At 40.8% G+C, this 10170-nt stretch overlaps 1 long non-coding RNA gene across 1 annotated transcript; it reads right to left on the reverse strand.

Moving 5' to 3' along the window:
• Positions 1-3538: 3538 nt before the first annotated feature.
• On the reverse strand, positions 3539-9422 carry LOC137849621 (uncharacterized). The gene is made up of 2 exons (XR_011091996.1): positions 8577-9422; positions 3539-5220 (listed from the first exon to the last, which is right to left on the reverse strand). It is a non-coding gene; the product is annotated as an uncharacterized lncRNA (long non-coding RNA).
• Positions 9423-10170: the final 748 nt, after the last annotated feature.

Here is a 10170-nt window from a genome sequence, read left to right on the forward strand (position 1 = left end):
TTTCTTGGTTGCCAAGGCTGACATGAGAGTGTCATTACCTGCAGAAAGAGTTGAGATTTAGCACTTGTAAGGTCCTTGCCCCATTTTATTTTCATTCATAACAGACACAGAAGAGGTCAGAGTAGTTTTCCTTGCAGTTTCTTTTATAGTCATCTATGGACAAATGTTTCCAAACTCAGTTAACTTTTCATCAATTAGAAGGCATATTTTTCTATTTCTATTGTGCTGCAGTCCTCTGTGGTTCACCATGAATGCTTTGCTGCTGACATTTCTGGCTGGTCTGCCTCTGCTTTCCACAGTTCTTGCCTGGTAACAGCCATGGAAATAGTCCAGCAGGCAAACTGTGTAGACACCATGAACTCATTGTTCTTCTCTTGCTATTTAGGGCTGTTTATCCCTCAGGCCTTCGGCAGGTGAGGAACCCTCAGCAGCTACCTCAGCCATGGCCAGGAGCTCCTCTGGTACCCCCCGAGCAGCTGCTGGGTAGCAGAGGAGCAGATGCTCAGCCACCCTTGGGGAGGAACTGGACTGATGGGCTAAGGACTGTCTTCCACACCCGGTCATCTCGTCCTGCACAGCACTTCCAACAGTAAGTAGCAGCAGATGGAGGAAGAACAGGGATGAACTACAACTGCCATCATTTCCTATGTGACTCATTTGCTGGTCAATGTGACCTGGAATGTGCAAATGATGAGGGGTAGCTGGCAGTTTATTCTGCCCCAAATCTCTGCCTGTGGCTTGCTGTGCAGTGAAATTGCTGCTGCTTATGAAAGGAACACACTGTCACTGTGTCATCTCTTGGTTCCAGTTCTAGTCTCTGTGACTTGCCCTCACTGCTGACAGCCAAGGTCCACAGTCCCCGAGAACTCTTCTCAAAGACCAGTATTTCCTTTATTCCCCCACCGTAAGGGCCCCTTTCTTCTGGCACATTCAGACATCCTGGGCTTAAAGGGGCCAATGCAGTGCTTCCCTCAGAGACCTTGATGGAAACTTAACCTGGTGAAGGGAGGAAACCTTCAAGGTGGTGCTGGGGATTGGAGAAACCAAGAATTCATCCATTTGCTGGGAAAAACTATGTACAGCTATTTATAGAAATTTCAGCCAAGGAAGTAGCTGGGACCACTGCGAGGTCCCCAGGCTCAGCAGATCAATGCTTGGTCATAAAATGTTGTTCATTTTCCTCCCATCGGATCACCTGGATGTTGGCTGGAGGGTACCTGGCTGGTATGTGGAAAATGGACACAGAGATACCCATACAACAAAGAGGCCACAAATATCTGTTGGCTCCTTGCAGCAGCCTGTACCAAATCTCAGGATGCTTGTCTCTCATCCCTCCTGGCCTGGGCACAGAGCTGCTGCATTTCACTCCCACTCCCTCACATTGTCACATTGCACAACTCCACCTTTCTGCTCGTGGTGTAGGGATCTGTCTGACTCAAGAAGGAAAAGAAAACTTTTAATTTTTAGAAAAAAAAAAGAAAAAAATCTTACAATTTTTAGTAATTGGCATCCAAGATAAGGATACATGATGAGGAAGGAGAATGTTGTGTGCCCCTGGCTATGAGAGCTGTGTGTGCAGGATTTGGGAGTATGTATGGAGGGCAACACTTTCACAGTCCGTATTAGTGCTTAAAGTTAAGACCTTTTGCCCTTCACAGGAGGCTTCTGGCCTCCCTGAGCTCGCCTGAGCACACCTGTGTTGTGCTTTGACAGGTGTACTGCCCCAGTCAATCTCCACACCTGATGCTGTCCCCAGAGCAGGACAATATGATCCTGTTCCAGCCCACCAGAGGAGCAAAAGTGTTTCCTTACCTAAGCAAAAGGAAGTTCAGCCAGGTGGACCTGGATGCTGGAAAAGCCAGAGTCAGCAAAAAATGGCAAACCATTGCTGAGAGCAAGGCATAAACAACACATGGGAGCTCCACCAGGAGGCCTTTTGGCCAGCTGGTGGGGCCACCTCAGAGCTCTTGGCCCAGCATGGCTTATTGTCTTTCAGCTGTACGATTTGAAGCCAGACTGATTTGGCCCATCAGGAAAAGGTCTGAGCCCTGTGACCCTCCAGGTGGAAGAGAAAATGTGTGGGCTGGAGGCGTCTTACAGAGGAGGGGTGAAAATATGAAGACCCTGAACCTCTGAGGCACTGTGAGGTGAAAGAGAGCCCTGAGGGGTCTGGTGGGAAGGTCTGGGGAAGGGCCAAGGCAGGCCCAGTATGAGAACTGTGCAGATAGCTGGACAGAAAATGTGTTTATATGGCAGGGATGTGCTTAAATCCACCACTCAGTGCCATAAAACCAAACCTCCCACCATGCTGTTGGTGGAGAGAGGGCACTGTGACAACAGCAGAAAGCAGGCATGGAAGCAGCAAAGCTCTCAGGCATCTGCACCCTGAGTTTACACACCTGAGGGCAGACACACTTATCCTGCTATGGGGGGAGTTGCCTGTTGTCCATAGGAAGATGAACTCTGCTCTCAGCAGTACTTTCTGCAGAAGCTGAGAGTGAGCTGCTGCCTGCAGGAAAATCTGCCTGGGCCTCCCCTCTGGAGCAGACTGCGGATGGAGGTCTCCTGAGCTGTCCCCCTGCTTTCTGTCCCGCTGCGGCTCTCCACCACTCTGAGAGTATGTTTGGAAGATAGCGCTTTTCTTCGTGGTGCTGCTTATACTTGCTCACTCAGTGTAAATAACTGTATTAACTTTACAGGCAGCCCTGGTTTGAACTGACTGAGATTCATGCAGCAAACTGGACTTATGCCAGGCCCACCAGAGCAGAGTCCTGTTAGTGCGAGGTGGAGCCCGAACAGCTCGCAGGATGGGAGGTCTCTCCAAATGAATGTGATCCCTCCTTGTTCTTACAGATTTGTTTGAACGCTGACACAATGGCTGCCAAATACTGAATCTGCCAGAAATGTTAACAAAAGGCACTTTGATCTCATTCACTTGTTCTTGTTAAGAATGTATTGTATTATTTTGTCTTCTTTGCGGTCAGAAGAAGAATGTTTTACCCTTGCAATGAAGTGTGTATCGCTCATGTTCAATAATCTACGTGCTGTATTACAGAGCACATTCTCTGCTACTTGCTTTTGGGCTGCTTACTTTAGCCTGCTATATAGATGTTTAGATACCATAGGGATGTTCCATATTTCTTATATAAAATAGTGAGATTTGTGTATACTTCCTGAAGTTCTAAAAATCTGAAGAATTTGAGTTTTTATTATACGTATTAAAAGTCCTTAAAAGTCAGTTTAAACCTTCATGCTGGTTATTAAATCCTTGGCTCAGTAGTTAATACATTTCAAATCTCTCTTCTTGGCACAAGGTTTACATTTTCCTAACCACATATTTACTGTTTAAAAAGCTAATATTCGCTAATAAAATGGTACAATGACAATTATCTATCAGCAGTAGTTCTTGCAATATGTCAGTCTCCCAGTGTACTATAAAAAATATATCATATGCATCAAATGGTCTCATTCTCATCTTCAAACAAGATGGAAGTTTATGGAAAATGTAATCCCCACTAGGAAATAAAAAAGAGGAAACTGTTGATGAGGAATTTTGATGCCAAATCAAAGTACTGTGTTTGTTTACATATAAAACTGAAGAATAAGACATAACATGTTAAACTTGTTGCCATGAGGTATTGAGTATACTCTGACAGTTTGGCATGACAATACAGTCAGCAATTATCCTGGAGAAGATACAGATAAACTCAAAAAATAGAATAAATATGCATCATTATTGCTGTTTCTTGATATTTTACAAACAGTGCTTGTATTTTTGATCTTTGAAATATAACCACATGGAAAATCTTTATTCTCAAAATGTAAAGAAAATTCTGTTTTCAAAATAGATTGACTATTTGTGCTATGTATCACTCTATAGTTGATCTACTCTAAATCTCATCTTTGAAGATTAAATTTCTGGCAAGTGACCATATAAAACAAAAATTTATGGCGCTCTTCCTCCAAAAGCTAGAAGTCAGCAGAAATGCATGCATATTTAGAGAATGCTACTCCTCATTTAGGAAACTGTCCAATAGTTCTTTTTGCAAAAAGATTTTTTTTCTTTGATTCCCATATTATTGAATGCCTTGTAGACATGCTCAGCTTCATGACATTATGAAGAAGTATGTATTGATGACATTTGTTATCATAATAAGTAAGTATCAGGATCCACATATTTTTGAGTTACTATGTTTGACCCTGACACAACAAAACCATATTCTTTTAACCTCCTGATAAAAACACAACCCAAAAATTATGACAATTTATAAAAGTTTCCTAATTTCAATCCCACAAAGTTGTAATGGCCATCTTTTTTCGTGTTGGTGGCCAATGTAAACTACCTCTCACACTAACAAAAGCATTAGATGAGCTCGTTGAAGTTATTGATCCACAAAGTTACTACTTCAGTAAAATCATGTCGTAGTAAACCAATCTCTTTAGGCTTCAGGGTCACCAAAATACTATTTGACCATGGTAAGCCCCTTTGCCTACATGCTTTCCATGGAACAGCAGATACACCTTCAGGATTTCAAGCTTTGGTTGTTTCATTCTTCTTACCTGGAACATACATTCATGCCAAAATCTTTTCTATCAACTACTGGACAGATGTATATACACCTATCTCCTATAGCTCTAAATGCTATAGTGCATTGGTACTAAAGATATTGAACATAGTACTGCCAGTGATATTGGAGTTGAGCAGCACAGAATCTTCTGAAAATCAGCATTTTTACTGTTTGCTCAATTCATTGTCTTACAGATGAAATCACGACTTAGGAAGAATACGAGTCTGTAAGAAATTCATAATGAGAGGTTATCGGTGATACCCAGATCATGCAGAGTATGTGCTTCCACAGTTCTCAGTTTTGGCTTGCAGGTTGTGAGATATGGTTGCTCTCGGTGATTCTCTCTGAGCACCCTTTGCTCAGGCTGTAGCTATCTTCAGCAAAATCACTGTATCCCTATACTCTCCAGGGTGAGAAGGCCAATCCAGAATAGCAATAGCAATGGAGAGAATGGAGAGATCAGGATAGTGAAGAGGGAATAGGATAGATGAGGGCACATTTTCCTTCTTCATAAAAATCCTTCAAAATCCAGACAGCTTTGCACAGTAATCTATAAATTTTCAGTATGTAATATAATCTCTGTTGCTGTTGTCAATGACTCTGACAGATGATAATACATGTATTTAAGGTAAGTGGTAACTGCTGTGCACTCCTTGTTCAAAAAGACAAAATGCAAAAACATGATCAGTGTAGGAATTCATAGAAAACAAAACAAAACAAAAACACCATGCTGTTCTTGTAGTCTGTTAAGTAAAAATGTGCAAAAAAATGTGACTAAGCACCATTAGTAACGAGAAACTACAGATTCCTGACAAACACTTTAGTACATACTAAATCTGATTCAAGCATTTCTGGCAAGCTTTTAGTAAATCTGAGATGCTTTTGGTATTGTACTCTCCATTGGTGTTCTATGATAAAGAAATAAACCTCTCACCCATCTGCTTTGGAAAGACTCATGCTGGGTATCATTCTTGTAAATTCATGTGCTATTTGCAGGTTGTTCCTACTTTCAGTTTTTAACCCTGCTGGTGTCTTGTTAGCCAACAACTGTGCTGCAATACTGAGGTCACCTTTTGCTACATGGCAAATATTTCAGATGAGTATACCTTTAAATCTTTAGATGCTGGCTAATTCGACTTCTCTTTTTCCTGTGTTGCCTTCCAAGATTGAAGTGGGGATAGTCATATACTTCTGCAAGATTATTCAGTTGTAAACTCTCAGCGATTTCAACAAACTATTATTTAAAATTCTCTAAGCTTTTTCAAACATTTCCTGTTTACAGATACACTGGGTCTGGCTGGGATGGGTTAACCCACAACCACAGAATATCAAGCAGAAATGTAGGAATTATCTGTAACTCAATAATTGAAGTCTACTTTAAGTAGGTACTCTGAATGAACTTGCTAGGAAAGATCAGCTGGAAGAAAAAAAGTGAAAACACTGTAAGATGAGTAAGATAAGCAACCATAGAATTTATTGGATAAATATTTATTATGTTTATTGGGTGATCACCCTTTGTTTCCTATTTACACCAAGGAGTTTTGGCAGGATGATTATTATTCGAAAATCAAGAGCAAAGATATAGCTACAAGGAGTTCAGGCAGAAATGCTTGTAATTAAAAATGTCCAACTCTTAAAATGTCAAGGTGCCTGGTGTTAAACCCTTAGCATTTTGCTCAGGATTAATAGTAAGAACTGAGCCTAACAACATTACCCACAGATTGAATTTTATTTGAAAGTTTCATTTGAAAAGAGTTTACCTATTTTTCAGAACAACATTGTGGAGATAATATTATCTTACCAATGTTAAAAATAATGTTACTTATTGGAGAGATTCCAGTGTCTTACTGATTTGGGTCTAGAATCTGAAATAACATCAGGTCTGTGTGCATAAGACCCTGGCATTAAGAATTTGCCTTCTGTCATTCCTCAGGAAATTTGCCCAAATTTGGTTAAAATATATTATGAATTATGAATTATGAAAATTCTCAGTTTGCTCCTTCAGATAAATCACATTAGAGTTTGATGCCTGAATTTTCTCATGAATCTTTGTCTATTTAGTGTACTCCATCATGGAGTGGAAAGGAACAGGCATCTGTTCCCCCACAATTACTCCTGCAAGCACTTGAGGATGTGTGACCCAGACACAAAAACCACATGCAAAGGAACTCTCTCCCACTTCTTTTGCTGATGGCAATCATGAAAGAAAAGGAAGGTGCTGGCTCATATCAGAAGGGCTTGTGGGGGCTACTGGAAGGAAAGAGGAAGCATCAGAGGAAGCAAGGGAACTGGAGAAAGGGATTTGGAAAGGAGCAGAGGGGCACTGTGCTTCAAACTTCAAACTAGTCTCAAGACCCTGGAGCCTCCAGAACTGCATACCTGGCTAAGGGGTTGTGATGTATCCCCTCCAATGGCCCTTACAGAGCCATACTGCTGTTACAAGTTACCTTTAATAGCTCCAAGACACAATACCACCACTCCAGGTCTGAGTGCCACCAACAGCCAAACACGGCGTCAGTTGCCTTCAACTTACAGCATTGCTGCATTTTATACTGCACACATTTGCATATGTTTAATTTCTAGTTTTCAATTAAAGTAAAACTGATTTTAAATACACTGAGGGTTCACATACTTCAATACATCTATTTCTGCAACCCACTGTGCTAGACCAAACAGAGTTTCTATTTTTCAGCATCGTTAGTTTCTCATTGCATAGGGAGAATGAAATCCAAAGTCAGGGAAATACTTAGGACTTCCAATTAAGTTTTGAAAGCTTGATGAGCGCTAAAAATATCTTGCATGGCAGGAAATAGACCAACAGGCCTGGGGTTCATTGATCTGTTTGTTTTAGTCCTTTGCATATTTTCTACAGATCTTCTGATTGCTCTGCTGTAATTATCTGGAAATAGTACACATGAGGAGGAAAAAAGTCAGCATATCACAAAACAAAAATATAATTTCCCATAGTTTAGTAGGAAAATAAGAATGATTATCATAAAATCACAGGGAATTTATTTATTAACTTTATGGAGAGTAAAACCTATTTAAAGAAAGATGAAGCATAACTCTAAGCTTTAAAAAAAAATCTTCTGCATAATTAATTATTTCATCTAATTTGGCATGAAGCAGTTCTTGATTGTAAAAATTGAAAGATTTTTTTTTTGGTTGTTAATAAAATTGGAAATAATTTAGCTTTAACCTCATTTTAATGGGGTTAAGGAAATTTAGAATTATGTGAGAAATTTATATCTGCTTAGGAAGATTTTTGAGAAACCTGGGAATTGATTCCCAAGCCACATAAACTCATTTTATGCATGTGTAATTCTCTTGAGCAATAGGGAATTAGACCCATTCAATGAGGCTTGTGGAGGAATCATTAATGGCAAAACAGGTATTTAACCACCCATTTTCCACTTCACCTGTAGCTTGAGCTTCTGTGTTTCTGATCCCACATAAACTGACCAAGCTGGAGTGCACAGCTGAAGCTATTGCTCCTGGATGTTTTTGCACCTATCAGCTCTGAAGCCATGGCTTGCTATCTGCTATGCAATACCAAGAAATATTTGGAGTCTTTGAAAACTGGCTGGGCTCTTTGTCTTGTTTGTGCCATTAGTGTATCACAGTTAGCGGCTTTTAGCCAGTTTACCAGCTAGACAGAAATAATATGTCACTTATTCTCTGCAGCCTGGACAAGAGGACTGGGATGGATCCCCTGTCACTGGTGATTACTAACTATGGAGACTGATAGCTATTAGAGAACTGTGGCTCTCTGATCAATGGCTTCAGGGTAACACAACCAACCCAAACTTAAGTAGAAGACTGAGAGAAATCATCACTGGGGATGCAGAAAAGGCAAATGCAGAAGGTACAGCTTAGCAATGAATGTCGAGTCCCAGCCCCAGCTCACTTTGGTGATCAAAGGCATTCCAAAACAAGCACTAAGTGTTTGTGAGCTGCCAAAGAATTTGGGTGTAGTGTTAGGAAGAAGATGAAGAACAGATTACTTACATCACTAGCAGCTACTCCCTAGTTTGATGAGGATGGATTTAAAAAATAGCTGGGAAGGTACACAAGCCTGTTACACATCTTCACGGATCCTAAAGCACGGTTGTGTAATGTGTCGTGCATTGCAGCACTCCGAAGTTCTATTTAAAGGAAATACAGCAAACAGGCAGTGGTGGGGCGGAGACAGGAGAGAGAGTGATGAAAGAAATGGTGAACTGAAAATGGAGCGGAGAGGCTAGGAGACTAAGAGAGATCAATGGTATAGCAGCAGTTCTGAAACTGAGAATCCCCTGCTCTGAAGCTAAAAACATCATGCTAGAAAGTCACATGTCAAGAACGAACAACTTTTGGCACCTCTTTCCTGCACTGACTCCAGGATAGGCGGTGACACAAACATCAAAATGTGGAGAGAGCTTCGCCTCTGTTATGAACAAGAGGCATCCTGTTTTTGAGGAGCAAAGAACTGTGTGTGCACCTTTCATATGGGATGTTGGCAGTCCTTCTCTCTGTACCTTCACATCACAGGCGGGTGAAAACAAGGCTTCTAAAGTAAAACAACAAACTCTGCATGACTTGTTTGCAGCAGCATCTGCTGTCTCGGAAACCGCTTCTTCAGCCAGTTCTCTTGGCTGCTTTGGAGATGCAGTGAAGTCCAACTGCACAATATGGTTAGGCTTGCTTCCCAGATCGTATCTACACTGGCCCGTGGAGTCTCTGCCTCCAAAGCACTGGAGGTATATAGAGAAACTGCTCAGAACGTGTATGTGGCTGGAACAGACACGCACCAGATGGCCATTCAAAATAGCAGTCAGGAGAAAAGCCTCACACTGAGCAGATGCAAGTCTTATCCTTGAGAAACGACTTCCCAGCTGCCATTTTCCTCTGACTCATCTTTTAGAAGAATTCTGTTTATTTTAACCAGAGCTAGTGTTGAGTCACAGATGCCACATGTTAGACCAGTTCACTGGGTCCCTTTCGTAGCTGGGGTGAGGAGAGTATTTTAGGCAACTCCACTTCTTTGCTTAGTACATGCAAAATCTCAGCACTCCCTTCTTTTCAGCTGTGTGATTGTTAGAACAGTAGCACAAATTTCGAAGCACTAAAACTAATACAGACAAAAATGTAGGTTAAAGATAAAGAGAAACCCCTTGATTTTAAGGAACATTGGTTCAGCCTTAAATTAAACCACAACTTTGGCTTTCTGTGTTAGATGTTAAAAGTTATTTTAAACACAAGGTGGCTGAGATCTTTATAGACTTAATTATGTGAAACAAGGAGTTCCTCTGAGCACCTGCACCTGTATTAAATGCTCTTTCAGGTTTTCTGCTCTTGAGAAAAGTTTTTTCCTTGATGTTTCAAGAGTTGCCTTGCTAAATACTTAAGCCATGATTTCTTTGTACTAAAATTGGATAATATAATACAATGCCATGAAAGGGAGAAAAAGAACTAGAGGAGGTGGTGTTGCTTGTTTGTTTGTTTGTTTGTTTGTTGTTGTTGTCATTTTAATTTCCAGCTAATTTCCTCAGAAAATTCTAAAAGGTTTGCAACCATTTCTTAAAATACCAGTACTGTCTGCACTGAGCATATGTTCTATTTT

This window comes from Anas acuta, chromosome 1 (assembly GCF_963932015.1).
Source record: "Anas acuta chromosome 1, bAnaAcu1.1, whole genome shotgun sequence".
In the NCBI taxonomy this organism is placed as follows: domain Eukaryota; kingdom Metazoa; phylum Chordata; class Aves; order Anseriformes; family Anatidae; genus Anas; species Anas acuta.